The 23,100-nt window shown below is 44.0% G+C and overlaps 1 long non-coding RNA gene across 2 annotated transcripts in view; it reads left to right on the top strand.

The window, feature by feature from the left end:
• The window catches only part of LOC128351298 (uncharacterized), a 126,958-nt gene that overhangs the window by 8,189 nt on the left and 95,669 nt on the right, over positions 1-23,100 (top strand). For both annotated transcript variants that reach the window (XR_008319693.1, XR_008319694.1), the window contains exon 2: positions 19,104-19,243. This is a non-coding gene — a long non-coding RNA (uncharacterized LOC128351298). The remainder of the gene's footprint in view (positions 1-19,103; positions 19,244-23,100) is intronic.

Below are 23,100 nucleotides of genomic sequence, written 5' to 3'. Positions count from 1 at the left end.
CCCTCATTTATTTATGAAATAAATACATCACTGAAATTAATTTTAGATCAATCAATTAATAATTTGAAATAAATTAAAATAATATTTGATTAAAAGAAATTCTATTGATTAGAAACATAGGAAGCTACTATATATTGAGTCAGACCATTGGTTCATCATATAATAAAATAATATTTGATTTAAAAAACATTTTATTGATTAGGAACATAGGAAGCTGCCATATATCAAGTTAGACCATTGGTCCATCTAGTTCAGTATTATCTACACAGACTGGCAGTGGCTTCTCCAAGGTTGCAGGCAGGAGTCTCTCTCTGCCCTATCTGAAGATGCCAGGGAGGGAACTTGGAACCTTCTGCATGCAAGCATCAGATGCTCTTCCCAGGGTAGCCCCTAGGAGGAATATCTTACAGTGCTCACACATGTAGTCTCTCATTCAAATGCAACCCAGGGTGGACTTTGCTTAGCAAAGGGGACAATTCATGTTTGCTACATTCAATAATTGTATGGACTTACATGATCTGCAAGCCGAACAGAGACCGTAGGCTTACTGCGCCTCTGGGGAGACAAGATGGTAGCACTAGAAATATTACTATATTTCTTCTCAGTCTGGCTAATGGGGGGAAGTTCAGGAATGCTTCTAGAGCAACTGCCTGATCTCTCCAGTAGTGCCGCAGTCTCTGCAGGGCTTGCAGATTATGATCTGTTTAGTGTTTTGTTATTGGGACATTTTAGAAATTTGAACTACATATTGTTGTTAGCAGCCTTGTGTTGAAAGGTGGGGTATACATGAAATGATTAAAAATAAATAAATCAGCCCCCTTCCCACATTGTGAGGGGGTGGGGGTGGGAAACCTTCCCTAGCCTGCTTTTGAACAAAGTTCTGATATGCAGAAATCAGCAGGGGAACCTTTTATAGGTGGAGCTAAACTTTAGCACCTACTAATGGCTTCAGATTAAGCTGGGAAAGTTTGATTGATTGATTGATTGATTGATTGATTGATTGATTGACTAGGGAAGAAAGGGCCTGTGTTCGTCCCACTCTCCAGCAGCCCCTAGGAGTGAGGGAGATAAGGAAGAAAATAGGGAGGGGTGGAGATGGGGGGACCGTGTTCTTTGAACCCATTCACTTAATTATAGCTATACCCCTGGATTGATTGTTGGATTTTTATACCGACTTTCATTAAAACAATCTCAAGGTGTTTTACAAAACATTTAAAACAATTTAAAACTATCAACAGATACATAATAAAAATTGGAATATAAAAATTGGAATATAAAAATTGGAATATAAAAAAACAGATCTAATTAAAATTTCATTAAAAAACTGATAATAAGAGCATAAAATACAGAGAAGCTGCAGCAAAAACAACACTCATATAAAAGTCTGGGGGGATATCTCACTTGCTTTTTAAAAGCAAGGATGGAGATGGAGATGTGATGGCGCTTGAGAAGTGGATATCCACCAGGAGAGCATGCCAAAATCTGGGGGCATTAACTGAGAAGGCCCTGTCCTGCTTGCACGAAAACTGAGCCTTCCTCATTGTTGGCACATGGAGCAGAGCTTCCCTCGATGGCCTCGTTAAGCAGGCAGAAATCCCTTGGGAGCAGGCAGTCCCTCAGATATCCAGGGTCCAAACCATTAAGGGCTTTAAAAAACAAAACCAGCACCTTGAATTGGACCTGGAAACAAATTGGCAGCCATTGTAGCTCTTTGTAATAAACCAGTTGGCAGCTCTGGATAAAATCCTAGCTGCCGCATTTTGCACAAGCTGCAGTTTCTGAATATTCTTAAAGGGCAACTCCACACAGTGTGTTACAGTATTCCACCCGTGACATAACTAAGGTGTAGGTAAGGTGTAGGCCAAATAGGTAAGGTAAGGTGTAGGCCAAATCGGCCTTCTTGAGAAAGGGATGAAGCTGGCGCACTAGCTAAAACTGTGCAAAGGCACGCCTGGCCACTGCCTCCACCTGAGCTTCCAAAAGCAGAGCCAGGTTCAGCAATACCCCCAAGCTGTGCACCTGCTCTTTCAAGGGAAGTGCAACCCCATCCAGAACTGGTTGAGGGCCCTCATCCCAATTCTCTCTCCTATTGACCAACAGGACCTCCATTTTGCCCAGATTAAATCTCAGTTTATTAGCCCACGTCCAACCCATCACTGCCTCCAGACCCCGACTCAAGACATCCACTGCCTCCCTATAGGATCAGGTGATAAGGAGAGATAGAGCTGAGTGCATATTGCTGACAACTCCGTACAAGTCCCTGGATGACCTCTCCCAGAGGTTTCATGTACATGTTAAACAATATGGGGGACAAACCAGATCCCTGTGAGATCCCACAGGTCAATGACCAAGGAGCCGAGCAGTAGTTCCCCAGCACCGCCTTCTGGACCCTTCCCCCAAGAAAGGACTGAAGCCACTCCAAAGCAGTACCTCCAATCCCTATACTCAAAAAGCAGTCCAGAATGATACCATGGGCAATGGTATTGAAAGCTGCTGAGGGATCCAGCAGAACCAAAAGGGATATACTCCCCTTTTCAAGCTCCCAGTGTAGGTCATCCACTAGAGCCACCAAGGCAGTTTCAGTCCCATATCCAGGATGGAAGCCAGATTGAGAGGGTTCTAGATAATCCATATCATCCAAGACTCTCTGTAGCCAGGATGCACCACACATGCTCTATCACCTTGCCCAGAAAGGGATGGTTAGAAACAGGTCTATAGTTGTCAAGGATGGAGAGATCAAGGGAGGGCTTTTTAAATAATGATCTTACCATCGCCTCCTTGAGGCATGGTGGTATCTTGCCCTCCCTTAATGAAGAATTGATTATAGCCTCCAACCATCTGCCTGTACCCTCCTTGGCAGATTTTATTAGCCATGAAGGCTAATAAAAGGATCAAAGCACACAATGTTGCCCACACACTGCCCAGGATCTTGTCCACATCATCAGGCTGCACTAACAGAAAAGAATCCAACACAATAGGACCTGATAGTACCCAAGGCATGTCTGCTGGTACTGCCAAAACCCTGGAGTCCAAACAGCATGGGTGTGAGTGACTTTATCTGTAAAGTGACATGCAAACTGATCTCAATGGGCTGTAGGTGGTTCCTCCCCCATTACCTGGGGGGAATGCATGGAGCAATGCTGTTGCTACACAAAACAGCTCTGTGGGTCTGCACTGAGGAATGGAGGCAGTGAAAAAATGTTTCTTCACCACCCCCACCCCCACAGAGTAGTCTCTAAATGGGCTGTATCCTGTGTTCGGTTGGATTCATCATGACTCTTCCTCCAGCGTCGTTCCAGCTATCATCTGTGTAGTCTGAATTGTTTCATTGTTCTAAGCTCCAAGGAAAACCAAGGAGCAGAACAAGCTTCATCAACCAAGCCGGAGAGGGCATTTAGGAGCAACCGTGCTAATAGTCTGGACTGCCTCCACGTTCAGCGATTCACCAGGGCCTCAATAGACTTGCCACTCTGGACCCTTGAAACTCCCTGAGGGCTGTCTGGAAACTGACCGGATCCATAAGCCTCCAGGGGTGGACCATTCTAATTGGTCCACCACCTCTGCAGAGGGTAGATGGAGCAGTCAAACGAAACCCCACCAGATGATTATCTGTCCATGACAAAGGAGTTATCGCAGACTCCCCCACGTCCAGATCATTTATTTCCTGGTCAGCAAAAACCAGATCCAGAGTATGTCCAGATCCAGAGTCCCCAGGGGAGACATTGAAGTCTCCCAAGTCAATAAGTTTAGGGGAGACCAACACCACCTCCGAAACTACCACAGTCAGCTCAGGCAAGGAGACTGAAGTGCAACAAGGTGGTCAGTACACCAACAGAATCCCCATCCTATCTTGGAGGCCGGCCCTCAAGGTCAAGCACTCAAAATTCTGAGATTGTCTAACCGGGCACCTGGAAAGGGGAAAGGTCTCATGACAGATGACCTCATGCCCCCTCCCCAACTCTCAAGGCAGGGCTGCCGCAAAACCAGAAAACCTGGAGGATGAGCTGAGAGAGATTAACCGCACCCAGCTCATTCAACCAGGCTTTTGTCACACATACCACGTCAGCATGTTCATCCACAATCAAATCATGGATGAGAGATGTTTTAGCATTTACTGACCTGGCATTCAACAGCAGCTCTCTAATCCTAGAGGGAGTGTTTCCAGAGCTCCCTGGGGCTGCAGGGCTGAGAGAAGAACTGGGAAAAGGACCTCAATTGACTGGAAGGTTTCCCCCTGTAATGTCAATTGCCTGGACTGTTTACCCTGTAACGTCCTGCCCAACTCCTACAACCATATCTCCCTTCTGAATGCTACCTGTGAAACCACCACCCCCAGACCATCCCCACTCTTCTGCACTCCCAGACACAACTCCCCAGCCCAAACACCCCCAGGCTCCTTTGTTTCAGTAACAACTGGCCCACAACTTTTGCAAGTTTGGGGCAGTATAGAAATATGACAAACAAACAAACAAACAAACAAACAAACTTCCTCAGGCATGCACAAGAGCTCTATGTCGCACTTGCTAACTCTTTTTTGAAAGCAAAGGAAGTTCCATTTGTTCTTTCTGCTTCCCAATCTGCTCACCTCAAGGCTGAGAGCCAAAAGGACAGGAACCCCTGTGCTCGCACGAAGAGACTCCCCCTCCTAGCTGTTGTGGAATTATGGAGGCTCTTTCAAAGGCTGGCTAGTTACGTTTTCTGTCCTTTCTTCAGGCACCATCTCGTATGCCACAGTTTATCCATCTTGGTGAGCCAGAGTCAGGTCTAAACAAGCATGCCTGCCTGCTCCTGCCCTTTACTTTATGCAATGGGCCACTGAACAGGCAAGGAGCTATCCTTTTTTCTCTCCTTAATTCCCTTTCATCTGATAATCATCATTCATCTTTTTCCAACTGAGACAGAAACTGTTGTCAAGTTTGGACACTGAGATATCTGTGAAGTCGGCTTTTAGACTTCCACTAAAAATAAATAAAAGGGATGTCCTAAAGCTTAGCCCAATATTGCGATTGGAGGATGCTAAATTCCATTATTCTTAATGGAATAAATAGCAATATTGGGCTAAGCTTCAGGACATCCCTTTTATTTATTCTTAGTGGAAGTCTAAAAGCAGACTTCACAGATATCTCAGTGTCCAAACTTGACAACAGTCTCTGTCTCAATTGGAAAAAGATGAATGGTTCAAACTCAGCCTACCAGAGCCAGCCCATAAGTTTGAGAAAGCATTGTCGAAGCTACATATTGCATTTTGCATTACTAAGGTAATGCCGAAAGGGGCCCTGAATAAACATGTAGCACTTCATTGTCTCTTCAGCCCAAAGTCTTACTTATTTTTACAAATATCTTATTTCAGCACATTTTTCCTGGCTTGCTGGAGAGGTATCTTGCTCAGCCACTAAAGTTCTGAGTGAGCAGAATGGTTGTCCTTGTTTAAAAGCATTTTCTATTCTGGCCTGAATAATCTTTCCAGAATGGCTGAAGAACACCTGTCCTCTGTAGGCTAACAAAATACATTAGCAGACGTTTGGCCAAGCTACCGTGGAGATGCAAAATAACAAAGTAATCCAGGACAAACGTTCAAGGAGTACAGAATGGCTGATATGATGTTCAGCTTATCATTGCCATAGTGGTCCACCCCAGAGCTGCAGCAAACTTCAAAGCAATCTCCCACGCTCCTCAGATGCAATAGATATGGAAGCAGCTTTTCTGCAGGTTTCCCCATTGTTATGAATGGAGAACATAAAAACATAAGAACAGCCCTGCTGGATCAGGCTCAAGGCCCATCTAGTCCAGCATCCTGTTCTACACAGTGGTCCACCAGATGCTGCTGGAAGCCTACAGGCAGGCGTTGAGGGCATGCCCTCTCTCCTGCTGTTACTCCCCTGCAACTGGTACATAGGAACATAGGAAACTGCCATATACTGAGTCAGACCATTGGTCTATCTAACTCAGTATTGTCTTCACAGACTGGCAGCGGCTTCTACAAGGTTGCAGGCAGAAATCTCTCTCAGCCCTATCTTGGAAATGCCAGGGAGGGAACTTGAAACCTTCTGCTCTTCCCAGAGCGGTTTCATCCCCTGAGGGGAATGTCTTACAGTGCTCACACATCAAGTCTCCCATTCAAATGCAACCAGGGCAGACCCTGCTTAGCTATGGGGACAAGTCATGCTTGCTACCAGAAGACCAGCTCTCCTCTCCTTCTCAGAGGCATCCTGCCTCTGAGGCTGGAGGTGGCCTGTAGCTCTCCGACTAGTAGCCATTGATAGACCACTCCTCCATGAAGTTATTCAAACCCCTCTTAAAACCATCCACATTGTTGGCTGTCATCACATCGTGTGGCAAAGAATTCCACAAGCTGATTTTGTGTTGTGTGAAAAAGTACTTCCATTTGTTGGTCCTAAATTTCCTGGCAATCAATTTCATGGGATGACCCCTGCTTCTAGTGCTATGTGAGAGGGAGAAGAATTTCTCTCTATCCACTTTCTCCACACCATGCATGATTTTATAGACCTCTATCATGTCTCCCCACAGTCATTTTTCCCCTAAACTAAATAGCCCCAGGTGTTGTAGCCTTGCCTCATAAGAAAGGAGCTCTAAGCCCCTGATCATCTTGGTTTCCCTCTTCTGCACCTTTTCCAGTTCTACAATGTCCTTTTTTAGATGTGGTAACCAGAATTGTAAGCAGTACTCCAGGTGTGGCTGTACCATAGTTTTGTATAAGGGCATTATAATATTAGCAGTTTTATTTTCAATCCCCTTCCTAATGATCCCTAGCATGGAATGAGAAACCATGAGAAATCTGCATGCGAAACCTGCAGAAATGCTGCTTGTGCATCCTCTGCTTTTGAACAGTGTGGGAATTTGCTCTGAAGTCTGCAGTAGCTCTGGGTTGGACCACTATGGCAATGCTAGGCTGAACATCATATCAGCCATTCTTTACTCCTTGAACATTTGTCCTGCAGTAGCTCTGGGGTACATCATTATGATGACAGTAGACTGTGCATCATGTCAGCCACTGTCCCTGATCCAGCTGTAGTTATACAGACCAATTACGTGAATTCTGCTTCTGCAATTAAAAAAATTGCATCCAGCTAGTTCAATTAGTTCAGTGCTTAAATTAACATAGAAACAGTGGAAACTTCTGCAGGCAGAAATCTATTAATGGCTTGGGGTAAGTGTCTTTTCCCCCTCTAGCAAAAGACTATGGCTGGCATCCTGATTAATGATGCAAGGGTGAGAAGCACTGGTGCTTCTGAAGGGTTCAACTAAGTCCACTGTGCCAACTTAATATATGTCCTTGGTGGTTGCACTGCCCTCAGGGACATATTTCAGGTGTCACAAAGGACTTCAAAGGGCATGAGAGATTGGCTAAAATTTCCCCTCCTCCATAGCATCAGCATAGTGTTTAGTCTGGATACCAGCCCTTAACTTTGTATAGAATTACCAACTTTGTTTGTGTGTGCCATGCCAACAGACTTGGCATGCAGAAATATAGCAATGAAGCTTTCCCCATCTCCTTATCTGTATGCCAGGAAAAGTGTCACCTGCTAAATTTCTCCATGTTGTACTGTGGTTAAAGGCACAGGAGCAAGGTCAGTTCAAAAACAAACAAAAAATCCCCAGAACTCCATAACATCATTCGTCTGGTATCCAAAGTCTGAGGCAGAGAGGGGCTAAGTATATACGACTAAGACGAAAACATGTGTTTTTGTTTTTAAAGAGAAGCTGAGGTTGGGTCAGCTGTTTTTGATAAAGGAAGCCTCAGTGCTGCTGAACTCATATATAAGAAGGGATTACTGGGTTTACCACAATCCAGAATTCCAAACTAAAAGAGTAGTTCTAAGTGTCCATGGTATTTGTTGTAATAAAATTTATCTGGTACAAAGCAAAGTCTTCTTACAGGTGTTCCATCAGCATTCAGCACTGGGTAATAATTACAGTGCAGTTTTTAAGCTATGTAAAATATGGCGCATTAAAGCTTCTAGAGTTCTGTCAAACAGCAGGATTAGGAGATCACATAGGATACAGCAGGTTTCTGTCATGCTGCAGCTGTGTCTCTAGGTGAAATACCTCTGCTAACAAAAGCATAACATTCAGAGGTGTCAGAATGAGTTCTGCAAGGAAGAAAAATGGCAGGGAACAGGGGCTGACATTCTGACTGAAATTACTAGAGGGAGTCCGACTGAAATTTAGTAGTGCTTTAGAGTAACTCATGAGTAGTGCGATTGAGTATCTTAGTCTGGATGTCAGCCAGGGTGTTTAAGCCTTGACTTATTGCACTAATTTAAGAATGTTTGATCTTTGTGTTAACTGGGACAGAAATATTCAAGAATATTAGACATAGCTGGGGAAAAGAAACACTCCTTTGCAAGAAAAAATCAGATTTATGATCTCATTTGCTGCCTCCAAATGTTTGCCTGCTACATCCTGGCCTTTTGCTTTCAGTTTCATTTCACTTGCACACCTTTACTCCTTTGCTTTTCTTGTGTCTTTTAAATCCTGATAAACCAGTGTTGAGACCCATAGAAGAACACTTTAGGAACAGGAAAAGAATTCTAGAAAATAACTTCATAAAAACCAACTAAATGTTTTCTGGTATTTTGGGATTTCGCCCCTCCCCGGTTGCCAACTACTATGCACGGTATTCCGCCTCTATACATCCTTTCTAACAGCCTGTACTGTAGCTATTATTACCTTCTTACCAGCCCTTGATTATTTCTTCTTCAAAAAGATCCCCCTGTCAGGCCTGTAGTGAGGCGGAGTCCTTACCAGGAAAGGCCCACTCTAAATAATTCTGTGGCCGTGACTCAAATCTATCTCTGGGCTGCTCCCCTCCAGATCCTCCATGAAGATGAAGCTAAACTAGGTTTGACACATCTCTTCAACTCTATATTGTGTAAGGCAGATTGTGATGCCCTCCTGAGGAGAGATATAGAGGCCCTCTTCAGACAGGACCACAAACCATCAGTCCATTCAATCCACAATTTGTTTCCATCCCCCCACCCCACTTGCTCCCAGGTGATCAAAATCTTCAGTCTGCGAGCCGGTAAAGGGGATAGGACTGGCTGTGCAGGCTTCCTCTGACCCTGGAAGGACAGCCTGCACCAGCCAATGGAAGAGAAGCCTGTGGGAGGAGCTTCCTCCGTGAACTCTTCCCAGAGCGGTTTCATCCCCTGAGGGGAATGTCTTACAGTGCTCACACATCAAGTCTCCCATTCAAATGCAACCGGGGCAGACCCTGCTTAGCTATGGGGACAAGTCATGCTTGCTACCAGAAGACTAGCTCTCCTCTCCTGCTCAGAGGCTTCCTGCCTCTGAGGCTGGAGGTGGCCTGTAGCTCTCCGACTAGTAGCCATTGATAGACCACTCCTCCATGAAGTTATTCAAACCCCTCTTAAAACCATCCACATTGTTGGCTGTCATCACATCATGCGGCAAAGAATTCCACAAGCTGATTTTGTGTTGTGTGAAAAAGTACTTCCATTTGTTGGTCCTAAATTTCCTGGCAATCAATTTCATGGAGTGACCCCTACATCTAGTGCTATGTGAGAGGGAGAAGAATTTCTCTCTATCCACTTTCTCCACACCATGCATGATTTTATAGACCTCTATCATGTCTCTCCACAGTCGTCTTTTTTCTAAACTAAATAGCCCCAGGTGTTGTAGTCTTGCCTCATAAGAAAGGAGCTCTAAGCTCCTGATCATCCTGGTTTCCCTCTTCTGCACCTTTTCCAGTTCTACAATGTCCTTTTTTAGATGTGGTAACCAGAATTGTAAGCAGTACTCCATCAGCATATACTTGAAGTTGGGGTTTTTCGTCCCAATGTGCATCACTTTACACTTGCTAACATTGAACTGCATTTGCCATTTTGTCGCCCACTCCCCCAGTCTGGAGAGATCCTTTTGGAGCTGCTCACAATCTGTCTTGGATTGTGAGTTTGGTATCATCTGGAAATTTGGCTACCTCGCTACTTACCCCTGCTTCTAGTTCATTTATGAATAAATTAAAAAGCTCTCCTGAGCTATTGTTTATATTGCTTGCAGTGAGCTAGCAAGAAAAAAAGCCTTCTAACTATCCAGGGCAGAGGGTGAAAGGTTGCTGAGGGCACTATTATTCCTAGGGTCAGCCCTGAATTTGTAGAGTAAACATGCCCTAAATGTCAAAAATAGTTTTGGGGTGTGTATGTGTGTGCACGTGCTTGCTTGCTTGCTCTTGGAGGTGCTTGATTGCTTCTGTGCCAAAATCAAAGACTCAAATGAAAAGGGAATTAGTGGACAAAATAAGGGACTAATTTCTTTCTCTCTCTCCCTATTTAATCCCCCCCACCCCGCCCTTACAGTGCTTGGAACAACACGGTAGTATATTCCAGCAAAAAAATGTTCCATTACCACCTCATAATTCTGCGCTGTGTAATCAAATCAAAACCACTTGATGAGAAAAAACAAAACCAAAAATCAAGGAAGATTATAAAGGGAGTAGAACCTGAAGATGCAACACACACATTATAATAAGTAATTGCTTGGTCTGCTTAATCACAAGTCTGAACAGACTGGCTTAAAGGCCCCCATTCTAATAGTGGAAATAATGCTCCATTCAATGGAAATTACTGGATAAGGTTTCAACAAAGGAGGGAAAGTAGTCAGCAGAGAGAATCACATTGAGGGAATGGCTGCTGCTAATTAATTAGTGAAACTCCAAAAGGAAGTCTGAGCCTTGTTGTAGCAACTAAATATTTGGGTTTTACCTGAGCTTCAGGAAATAAGGCAAGTCATCTGAAAAGATTAATCATCCGTTTTCTAACACTGATGAATTCAGAGGTCGGCAGTGTTTCCAAGATCAGGTTAGATGGAGCACAATAGTACCTTATTGAGAAGGAAGTTCCACAAATTGAGACGAGCCAATTTAATGGTTACTCTGGTATGTCACAAAGGAGTATACTATGTAATGTTTTGTTCTTCAAGCTAACAGATGCACCTGCAGCATTCCAGAGAAGAATAGGGAGATGGGGCATAAGTCTTGCCACAAATCTTCAGGCAGACGTTGACACTGAAGCAACATGTTATTAGGTTGAAACAGAATTTGTAAAGCGAGCTTTTGTTTTCTGACTGAAGAGATGTCAGGGTAAAGTGCAATGCATTATGCTATCAGGAAAAGTGGAAGGAATTAAACTGTGGAGGGGCCAGTCAAATCTCTGGCAATGATTGGCTGAGCTGTCCGGACATCACAGAGAGGTGGGATAAGCAAAAGGGGCTCTGGCTTCTATTGGCTGTGCTTCTCAGATCCTAGAAAGATGGGGCAGGTGAAAGGGCCTAGGAAAATAAATGAAAAATAAGTGAGGGCCTAGGAAAGCAGGAACCAAGGGCTGGATACAGGTGGTCAAGAGCAGTAGGGGAACTTAGGAAATGATGATAGGGAGAGGATAAGGTCCAGAAGAATGAGAGAGGGAAGGAAAATATGGGAGAGAGAAAAGGCAGGAAAAAGAACTTCATGTGGGCAGCAATGAGAAAGTTTTTTTTTAATTGCCCCCACTCCCCTCAAGCCCAGCCCAAATTGGTTCAGACTTGAGCTGGACCAGGGCCCAGCTCACCATGCACAGAACTGGACTGGACCTGATTTAGTTCGGGTCTGGCTCAATTCAAGCCAAACAGGCTTTTCTGGTTTTATAGGGTTGGTGGTGGAACCAGGGTGGAAACCTTTTGGTGAACTAGCCACCTTATCCCATTCAGGTAACTGACCAGCTCCTCACCTGCTTGGTTTTATCAATAAAGTAGCCTCAGATGGTCTCAGATCATCCCGAGTCCCACAATTTGCTAATCTTATACGTTATTTTGTTATAAGTCATAGGTGGTTGTAAATAATCAAAGAAATACACCAGTAAGACATAGGAGCATTGAACATAGGAGTGTTGTAAATAATCAGAGAAATACCTGTACAACCAGAAGCAGCCGGTGTGGGTGCCACCTGGAGGATGTTGAAAGGCACCTTTAAGCACAAATTAATAGGTGCTTCCCTCTGTTGCAGCTGTGAACTACTCCAAGCAGCAGCGCACTCCCTGCGGAGGCGGATCGGCTCTGCCCCTGACCTGGCTTCTGTGGAGCTCATCCGCTATCAGTGGCCAGGTGAGTGGTGCAGCCACTATGTCTCCATTAAGACACAGGAGTCTTGACATATATCACATTCATAAAATTGTACTGTGGCCCAATTATAATTCAAAACATATACTTTCATAACCATGAGTGCAAAATCCTTTTTCATCCTTCTTAGAGATATTTGCTTGACCAGGACCTTCCAAATTGACCTTTTGGCAAAATTTGAGGCAAATCTTTGGGACTAGAGACTTTTGAAAAGTTGAAGCCCCTGAATAGTGCCCTTGTCAATTGCTACTGTGTGTGCATCACTATTAACGTAGCTTTAGGTTCCTAAGGGTGACGGGACTGACTCATTAACAGCTATGGGGAAAGTTCCAAGCTGGGGTCTAACTTGGTTTCTGTTTTACAGCTGCTTCCCTCACAAACACAGAGTGATCTTATATAGATTTAATTAAGAGTTTATTCGGAAACAACTCCATTTTCTCTTTCTCCTTTCCCTCCCTTTCCCTTTCTGAGCAGTGGGGGCCAGTGTGGGTGCTGCCAAAATGGGGGTGGGGGGGGCAGCAGGAGGCACCTTTAACTGTAAATCCATAGGTGCCTACCTCTCCTCCTGCCACACCTGAAAGCTGTTCCTAGCAGTGGTGTGCATCGCCCAGCTGGTTGGTGGAGGAGGATCAGCTGTGGAGGAGGATCAGCTCTGCCACTCAGCTGGAGGAGGCCATGTGTATGGCCAGGAAATGGCCTCCATGCATGTGCAGAGGCCAGCTAAGTGACGGAGCTGATCCTCCACCGCAGGTTATGCTGGCCGGTGTGCCACTGCTCTGAAAAGCTCTCAAGTGCTGCGGGAGGAGAGGTAAGCACATATGAATTTACAGTTAAAGGTGCCTCCCGGCTCCCGCTGCCCCAGCAGCATCCACATTGGCCACCACTGCTTCTGACTCTATCCCCCCCACACACACACACAAACACACACACTCTACAAAGGATCCCAACTGGGAAAAACTTCTAAACAAAACATGAAAGACACTAGATATAAAACAACAGTATTTCATACTTTGCAAATCTTACATATCACAGTACTACTACTACTACTACTACTACTACTACTACTACAAATATTGCTTTTCAGCCAAAGTTCTCAAAGTGGTTTACATAGAAAAATAAATAAATAACAAACAATGGAAAGATAAGAAAACATAGAAAAATAAATAAACAATAAACAATAAACAATAAACAATAATAAGGGCTCACAATCTAAAAGGAAATACTAATACTAATACTAATAATGAGGAGGAGGAGGAAGAGGAGGAGGAGATATTGAACAATGGCTAACAACTGGGAAAACTCATCTCATCATGAAAGACCCAGCAAAAGGTGCAGTTCCAAGTAATTATAGACCGATAACCTGCCTGACAACCATGTTCAAATTATTAACTGGAATAACAGCAGATGAAGTGATGCAATACTTATTAACTAACAAACAGCTTCCAGTTGAACAGAAAGGAAATTGCCTGAACACCAGAGGCACAAAAGACCAGCTGCTGATTGACAAAATGATTTTAGAAAATTGCAAGAGAAGAAAAACAAATCTACAGTAAGTATTGCATGGATTGACTACAAGAAGGCCTTCGACTCATTGCCTCACACATGGATACTAAAATGTTTAGAAACAACTGGTGTCAGCAAAAACATTCAGATATTTATAAAAAAAGCAATGAGCACGTGGAGTATACAGTTAACAATCAATGGCAAGACATTTGGACAGGTTAGAATTAGAAGAGGCGTCTTCCAAGGGGACTTACTATCCCCTCTGTTGTTTGTAATTGCCATGACCCCACTTTAACAAATACTAAACAAAACAGGCCTTGGATACCAAACATCTAAAACATCAAGTAAAATCAACCATCTGCTGTACATGGACGATCTGAAGTTGTATGGAAAGTCCCAGTCAGAAATCGAATCACTGCTAAACAGTGTCCGTATATTCAGTAGCGATATAGCAATGGAGTTTGGACTAGACAAGTGTGCTGCATTAATCATGAACAGAGGAAAAATAAGAAAAACAGAAGGAATAGAACTGCCCAATGCAAGCAAGATCAAGAACCTGGAAGAGAAAGAACATTACAAATACTTGGGTATTCTCCAGTCTGATAACATCGCACACACTGAAGTTAAAAGAAAAATTGGAAGTGAATACATCAGGAGAGTAAGAAAAATCCTCAAGTCCAAACTCAATGGCAGGAACACCATACAAGTCATAAACACCTGGGCTATACCTGTTATCAGATACACTGCAGGAATAATAGACTGGACCCAGGCAGAGTTAGAGACGCTAGATCGTAAGACCAGGAAAATCATGACCATCAATCGTGCTCTGCACCCCCGCAGTGATGTAGATAGGCTATACCTCCCTTGCAGCTCAGATGGAAGAGGAATGCTGCAGGTCCATCAAATGGTAGAGGAGGAGAAAAGAGGCCTTGAAGAATACATCAAGGACAGTGAAGAAGATGCACTTAAAATGGTCAATAATGAGAAAATATTCAACACCAACGAAACAAAGCAGGCCTACAAGAAAGAACAAGTCAAGAACTGAGCAGAAAAATGGAAAAATAAGCCACTGCATGGTCAATATTTGACAATATAAGTGGAAAATCAGACATCACCAAGACCTGGCAATGGCTTAAGAATGGCAACTTGAAGAAAGAAACAGAGGGTTTAATACTGGCTGCACAAGAACAGGCACTGAGAACAAATGCAATAAGAGCCAAAGTCGAAAAATCCACAACAAACAGCAAGTGCCGCCTTTGTAAAGAAGCAGATGAAACCGTGGACCACCTAATCAGCTGTTGTAAAAAGATCGCACAGACTGACTACAAACAAAGGTATGACAAGGTAGCAGGGATGATCCACTGGAACATCTGAAAAAAAAAAATACAAGCTACCTGTAGCCAAAAATTGGTGGGACCATACAATTGAAAAAGTTGAAGAAAATGAAGATGTAAAAATATTATGGGACTTCCAACTACAAACAGTCAAACATCTGCCACACAATACACCAGATAGAACTGTAGCCGAGAAGAAAGAAAAACAAGTTAAAATAATCGACATAGCAATACCAGGGGATAGCAGAATAGAAGAAAAAGAAATAGAAAAAAAAATCACCAAATACAAAGATCTACAAATTGAAATTGAAAGGCTGTGGCAGAAAAAGACCAAAATAATCCCAGTGGTAATTGGCGCCCTGGGTGCAGTTCCAAAAGACCTTGAAGAGCACCTGAACACGGAGATCACCATCAGCCAATTACAAAAGGCAACTTTACTGGGAACAGCCTATATTCTGCGACGATATCCATAACAACAGCAGCAACATTGACAATAAAATTCAGCCATCCCAGGTCCTTGGGAAGGACTCAATGTCTGGATAAAACAAACCAGTCAATAACACCTGTCTTTACTGTTTAAATTATTATTAATAATAATAATAATAATAATAATAATAAGAAGAAGAAGAAGAAGAAGAAGAGCCTATATTTTGTGATGATATCTACAATAATAACAAAAATATTGATAATAAAATTCAGCCATCCCAGGTCCTTGGGAAGGACTCGATGTCTGAGTAAAACAAATGTCAATAACACCTGTCTGACTGTGTAAACAAGAAATAAGCAGAAGTCGTCACTCATAATGCCATAATCTTTTGGACTTTTCTTCCCACCCCAGTGTAGTTGATGTTGTGCATCTTTCCCTCTTGCTGTGCATATATGATCCCTCCCCCTAGATATATTTAACAATATAAAATCTTGAAATCCAGATTTTGAAATTCCAGTTTCCAGCCTCCTCAAAAGCAAATTTGAAACATGAGAGAGAATTTAATCCCCAAATTTTATTTTAGGTATAGAAAAATCAGTGTCACCAGTACAATATCTACAGAACCTTTTCCTTATTACAGCAGCAGACGTGTGTGCTTATTCATGAAGGGTACGTAATGAAGGGCAAGTACTGTCATTTCGGGAAGGTGACATCTTGCAACAACCTAGAAAACAAAGGCCTTTTAAATGGAAAGGAAGAGAAGGGCTTGAATAGCAATGAATGACACAGAAGATTAAGAATGTCACCTGAATGCAACTGAGATTAGGTTCACTGCTAATATTAAGAACAGCTAGACATGTTTACTATAGAAATCAGTGGATGCCTCTCCTGGGGAAAAAGTTATACTCAAATGACAATGTCATGTGCCAAATGGAAAAGAGAATGATTCAGATCTGTTCCATTGTGATAAGGCAGAGGAGACAACCCAAGAAATACTGGAATACATTTTAAAAACGGTTCCTCAGGCAAATGTTTTGTTTGCAAAAAATTATTCTAAATATTTGTGGCTGCCCCACAAAACATTTTAAATTGTCAAACATAAAAGTAACCTTTAATATTGAAATATAAAAGCTACCAACTTAAAATTTTTAGAATTGAAAGCATTCTAGGATGCCCCCCCCCCCGCCCGTTGTGGCTCAGTATAAATTACTCCGGGTGGGGGGTGGGGGTGGCGGTGGCACAGAAGTACTTTTCCTTGCATGAAAAGTAACAGAAAGAACAAGTAAGCCAGGGGTTCTAAACCTTGGGTCCCGAGATGTTGTTGGAAAAATGCCCCCCTTTAAGCCCTAGGTAGGTCCTCCCAGGCACAGGGGACTCTGTGTGTGTGTGTGGTTCTTTTGTGACTGCATCCCTTAAAAGAACTACAATTCTCCCAATTCCCTGCGTCTTAAGGGAATTGACTCAACCTAAAGGCAGGGGGAGGTACCTTTTAAACCAGAAGCTGTAGAGGAGTGAGGAGGCCCTTCAGTGCTCTGCAGGAAGTGAAGAGGAAGTAGTAGCAAGCGTGCGTGCGCCTGTTGTGTGCGCATATACACATGACGGGCGCACGCATGCTTGCTATTTCCGCCCACTTCTGGCCGATGGGGGGAACGGGGTGGCAGGGAGGAATGCTGCTGCCCCAAGGGACTTAAAAATAACAGCGCACCGGCGGGGGAAATATGGCGGGAGGGGTGAGTACACCCTCCCCCACCCTTAAAGTACAACCCCTGCTGGCGCCGAAGATCTTCGTGCACATCCCTCATTTCATGTTGCAGAACCAAAAGAGATATACTCCCCTTTTCAAGCTCCCAGTGTAGGTCATCCACTAGAGCCACCAAGGAAGTTTCAGTCCCATATCCTGGATGGAAGCCAGATTGAGAGGGTCCTAGATAATCCATATCATCCAAGACCCTCTGCAGCCAGGATGCCACCACACATGCTCTATCACCTTGCCCAGAAAGGGATGGTTAGAAACAGGTCTATAGTTGTCAAAGATGGAGGGACATCATGCCTTCTGTTTTGAATACAAATATGATCAAAATTTATATACCTCTTTTCAAAAGTTTCCAAAGCAGTTTACATAGAGAGATAGAGAGAGAGATATAGAGGCTATTCACACGATTGTAGAAAATCAGGCTAGCCTCCGCTAGCCTGATTTTCTACAACCGTGAGAACCACTGGACTTGGCTGTGAGCCTGGTGGTTCTTAAGCGGGTCACCCGCTTAAGTAGCCCGGTGCTTAAACTGGGTTTGTGGAGCGAGCACTCCGCAAACCCGGTTTAAGCAATTGTGAGTTACCCTGGTATGGCTCCGCGCCACAGCAACTCATGAGGAGACCCCTGGAGGGGAGGCAAAAAGCCACCTCCTGGCTCCGGGGGTCTCTCCAGCATGCCCTGAGTGCCTGCGCAGGACATGCTGGAGCTTCCGGGGGCCAATTTGCCCCCGCTCCCCCCAGCACCCGCCAGCTCCATAACGGAGCCAGCAGAGCAGACTGTCTGCTAGTGTGCAGGGAGAGTGGGCTAAGCCCGCTCTCCCCGCTCACCCTTCCCAGGCAAGTCTCTGTGATTGTCAGACCTGCCTCATAAAATGGCTCCCGGTCCCCAAAAGCCTCACAATCTAAAAAAGAAACATAAGATAGACACCAGCAACAGCCACTGGAGGGATGCTGTACTGGGCATGGAAAGGTCCAGTGACTCTCCCCCTGCTCCATAAAGAGAATTACCATTTTAAAAAGGTACCTCTTGGCTCTGTTAGCAGGGTTCCTGCACCCACCCAGGTATCAGATAAGGAATGGGGATGGAGTGAGGGCAATGTTTTTTAGTGTTTTTGTGGTGGGGTGGTGGTGGTGAGTTGTACAGGCATGTTGGAACTTTGACAGAGTTAGCAATGACAGGAGGGAATTTTGTTGGCGTTCTGACTGTGGGCACCCTGTATTGCTACAAAACTCATTCTGCTAATGCCAGATATAGGGCAAAGGTGCACCCAGGTAATTTTGGAGACTGGACCTAAAAGACTTTGGAGCTCCCCGCCGCCCCGCTGCAAGTTAAGCATCATTTTAATTATGTAAGTTCTTGAGGGCATAAACCACACCACCCAGGATAGACTACAGAGGATTGGGGGGGGGCAGGGTGTGTGGAGGCCCTAGACTTTGCCCCCAAAATCCAGGGGTAAGAGGGCCTCTGATATTGGGACCAACATGCCTGTCAGATCTGACCTAATGCATAACCCTAATTGGTACTTTTATTTGCAAGTCATCTTAGTGAATGGATCATGGGATACAGTAGCTGATTGGCTCCACCCCTGCGGCAGGATTTGCACTTGGCTTCAGTTGGTAGACCTTTGAGTTCTAACAGAAAACAAAGAAGATCTTCTTTCACCTTCTCTCCTTTTGCCCTATCTTCCTACTGCCCTCTTTAAACCAGCCCACTTTGTTTCTTGACCATGTTTAAGAACCATGAAGAAGAACCATGTTTAAATTGACATCTAGCTGGCTCCATCTTTTAACTGCTCAGACTTGCCAGTGTTATGGTAGCATTGATAGGTGCTGTGCTTGCCTTGTTTATAGTTCTGAATCTCAAAATGCTCTATTAGTAAAAGCCTTGATCTGAAAAATTGTAACGTATTCAAAGCATCTGAAGAATTTTTCCCTGCCCTTGTTTTCTTTGCTAGATGAAGCCCTACTATTGCTCTGCCTCAAAAACACAGCATATAGGACAGCAGATTGACAAGAGTTCTTCCTGAGATGATGGCTCATTGGGAAAGATCTTCCTTAGCAGCCGGTGTCACTAGCAGTGAGATTTAAGATTTTGGTAAGTTTCAGAGTTTGTCCAACAACTGCAGTGAGGACTGGGAGACAAAAATTTATCTTTAGTACCTGAATTACAGTCAGCAACAGCAGAAAAAATGGGATCACCTCGACATTATTTTGGAAAGCCTATCTATCTAGTAGGTGATAAGTGTTATAGTAGGAGGCTAGACTGTGAGGGCATTAACACAATCAAGAACTAGGGGTGTGCACAAGCAGTTTGTACAGAACCAGTTTACCTCAGACCAGGGCCAGTTGGGGGGTTTGATCATGGACCGAACTGGGGGTAATTCGGTCTGTGATCGAACTGAACCAGGCCCGGTTCAGGTGAACCAGTTCTGCATGGTAAGGGGCAGCTGGGCAGGGCCGGTGAGAGAGGAAAAAAGCTGCTTAGCTGGCCAGCTTTCTGCTGCTTGCCCTCCCGGGTTGGCCCCAAATGTGCTTCTGCCTCCTTTACCAAGCCACTGGCTTGGCGGTGGCTCGGTTCTGGCCTCCACACATGTGCAGAGGCCAGAACCAAGCCAGCAGCTTGGTAAAGGAGTGGGACCAAATGGCCCGGACCTGCTGGTCAGTTCAATCGGACTGTTCCAGAGCAGACTAAGCAAACACCATAATGTGTCGCTCCTCAGAACAGGATGTTTCAGGAATGGCAGGATCCCACTTGTCCATCGAGGAGAAGTCTATTAATGTTCATTGGCCATGATAGCTAAGTGATACCTCTATGCACAGGGGCAGCATACCTCTGAATCTGAGGTTCTGGAAACAAACAACTGGAGTAGGCTGTTACCCTCATATCCTACCTTGTAAGCTTCCCAGAGACATTTGTTGAGCTGCTGTTGCAAACAGAAGGCTGGACTAGATGTACCTTTGCTCTGATCTAGCAAGGCGTTCTGCCCATTCAACAAAGTGAATGGGGAGTTTTAGCAGTGGCTTTGCTCCATCTGCAGACCTTCAGGGGGACTCAGTTGTCATGCACACAGGAAAGGGCCTTCTCTTTTGTTGCCTCCAGGCTTTGGAATGCTTTCCCTGTGGGTGTCCGTTCTCTGATCTCTGTGGCTATTTTTAAAAAGCAACTAAATACTTTTTTTTGTTAGGTTTTCTAAATTCAGGATTTTACCCATTGGGGTTGAAAAAACATTTCTCTCTGCTTCCCTGCTGTTGCTCTCTCTTTGTCTTTTTTATGGCTGCAGCTTTTTTGGTGCTTTTATGGTTCATATTGTTTTTAATTGATTTTAATATTTTAATGTGATTCTTATGGAGTTTTATTATATTTTAACATTTGTAAACCACTTTGGGATGAGTTTTATGAAAGGCAGTATAGAAACTGAACTATAAATAAACAAATAGGGATTGCCACTACATAGAAAAGAAACTAAGTGGTTTATCTTGGATTATATAGAAAAGGACAAAAATATCACATAAAGCAAAAGTATTCCTAATGTCATGGAGGCTACTGGGGAAGGGGCATAGATCAGTGGAGGAGTCCATGCTTTGCATGTAGAAGGTCCCAGATGTTGCAGAGAAATTACTTATCTTCTATAAGTAATTCTACAGGAAGCAACTTTAACTAAGAAACAAGAGTAACTAACTAAAACATAGACCACCTTCACATTGGACCTGCAGTTTCCACCTCTCTCACCCCTGCCCCGCTGCGCACCTCCCAGGCAATCAAAATCTCAGTCCTGGAGACTGCAAAGAGGAGGGGGATCTGGCTGTACGGGTGGGGAACTGGTTGCACAGGTTTCCTTCACGCATAAAGGACAGCCCTGGCAACCAATCAGAGAAGGAGAGAGGGCAGAACTTCCTTTCCTTAACTCCGGTTACAGTGAGCACAGCCTTCAATTCAGTGTTTGGACAACACACTGCCACCTGCAAATCTCAGGTCGGAGCAGAGAAACTGACTACAAAACAAAGGTTCAAATTGGAGTTTGGGAAGGGAAACCTCAGGTCACTTTTGATATGGAATCGCAGTTGCATGCATTCAGATGACCACAAAATCTCCAGTTTTGTGTTACTTGTGAAGGCAGCCAAAAGCTTTTTAAAAAACCCACCAAAATAAACAGACTAACAGTCTCTTAGGGAGAACCTCTCAGTTTGAATTCAGGACTGCAAGTGAGGAGGAGACAAACACAGTGACTCCACTGCCAAGCCAGATCACAGACACATTCAAATATATGCAAACATACTGCACACAAAGAACGAAGATATGTTCGCCCAATTCTGTTGCTTTTTTCAAATTAAAGCTTTGCAAACGTCCCTGCAAAACTCAACCACATTTTCTTTAATTTGCAGAAAATAGACAATATTTTCATATCCTTCAGACAAGGTATTAAGCAAAAGTCCATTTTTTCTGGTTCTGGCATATATATCTCCTGCAGCCCCAACTCTCAGTATTCCCCAAAAAGAGCATATGTGCCCTTACAAACTCTCTCCCTCTTTGAATCTTTTACTATTAAAAATGCAGCATAAGAGAAACTTGATATTCATGGTTCTTTGTTGAAAGACCTCCTCCAGTCTTTCCCATATCTCTCTTGCTGTATTTTTGTCTTCTTTTTGATATATTAACTGATCAGTTACAGTCAGAGATATGTGTCCTATGGCTTGCTTATTTGCAGAATTCCATTCTTGCAGTTTCTCTGCATTCTTCTCTGTTGGTCTTTGTTCCTCCAGAACATAAGTATATTCAGCAACATCTTCACATTGCAGGACCATGTTCTGTAGTTTGTTTCATTGAGCAGTTCAGCAGTGGGATGCCTCCCCGCAGATGCAAATATAGTTATCTTGTCTAGCTTTCTTGCCTACAAACTCTTTATTTCACAACGTTTTGCTTCACAGCTGGGCCCATAACCCAGTGTTGCAGAGAAATTACTTATCCTCTATAAGTAATTGAACAGGAAGCAACTTTAAGTGAGAAATAAGAATTTGATAGTTATTATTAACTAAAACATAGGCTAAGAAAACAATAAACAGACTAACAGTTTCTTATGCGGAGAGAGGAAGAACCTCTCAGTTTGCATTCAGGACAGCAAGTGAGGAGACAAACACAGTGACTCCACCCGCAAGCCAGTTCACAGACACATTTCAAATATACGCAAGTATACTGCACACAAAGAATGGAGACAATGTCCATGACAAAATCCCAAAACCCAATTCAATCTCTGACATCTCCAAATAGTGCTGGGAAACCCCGAAATCCCGGAGAGCTGCTAGCTCGTGATGTAGACCAGGGGTTCCCAATCTTGGGTCCCCAGATATTGTTGAACTACAATTTCTATCATCTCTATCCACAATGGCCTGATTCAGTAGGCTAGTTCACATGATCACTAATTGGGTAGGACAAGCCTTCTACCCTAGGGATGTACACAAAACCAGCTTGGTTTGAATCTGAACTGGATTTGAACTGACCTGGCCTGGCTCAGTTTTGGTTCTGGTCGAACCAAACCTGGTTCGAACCAGTTCGGAGCTCTTCTGACAAAGGGGACTCTGGTGAGGATTCCCCTTTAAGGGGTCAGGGGAGCTTCCCTAAGCCTAGAGGGGGTGGGAGGAGAGTCAGTTCATACTTACAAGTACTATCATTGATGGCGGCGGCTGTGTGTGTGTGTAGGGAGAGATGTCAGCTACCCCCACCCCTGCCGGCCTGCCCCAGAGTAGCCAGGGCCAGCAGTGGCCTGCTTCTGGCTTCCACGTACACGTTGACACCTTTTTGGTGACCTCCACATATGTGGCCACCATGCAATTTGTGTGGTCACACAAAGGTCTTCTGCACATATGAGAAGGTCATTAAAATGGCCTCCATGTGTGCCAGGATACCTGAACCAGGCCAGAGAAGGCCTGAAGGCCCAAACCTGGCTGCTGCTGGCC

The sequence above is a fragment of the Hemicordylus capensis genome, chromosome 3 (genome assembly GCF_027244095.1).
Source record: "Hemicordylus capensis ecotype Gifberg chromosome 3, rHemCap1.1.pri, whole genome shotgun sequence".
NCBI classification, from domain to species: Eukaryota; Metazoa; Chordata; class Lepidosauria; order Squamata; family Cordylidae; genus Hemicordylus; species Hemicordylus capensis.
Note: the sequence above shows the minus strand (reverse complement) of the source record. Positions and strands in the feature narration are given on the sequence as shown.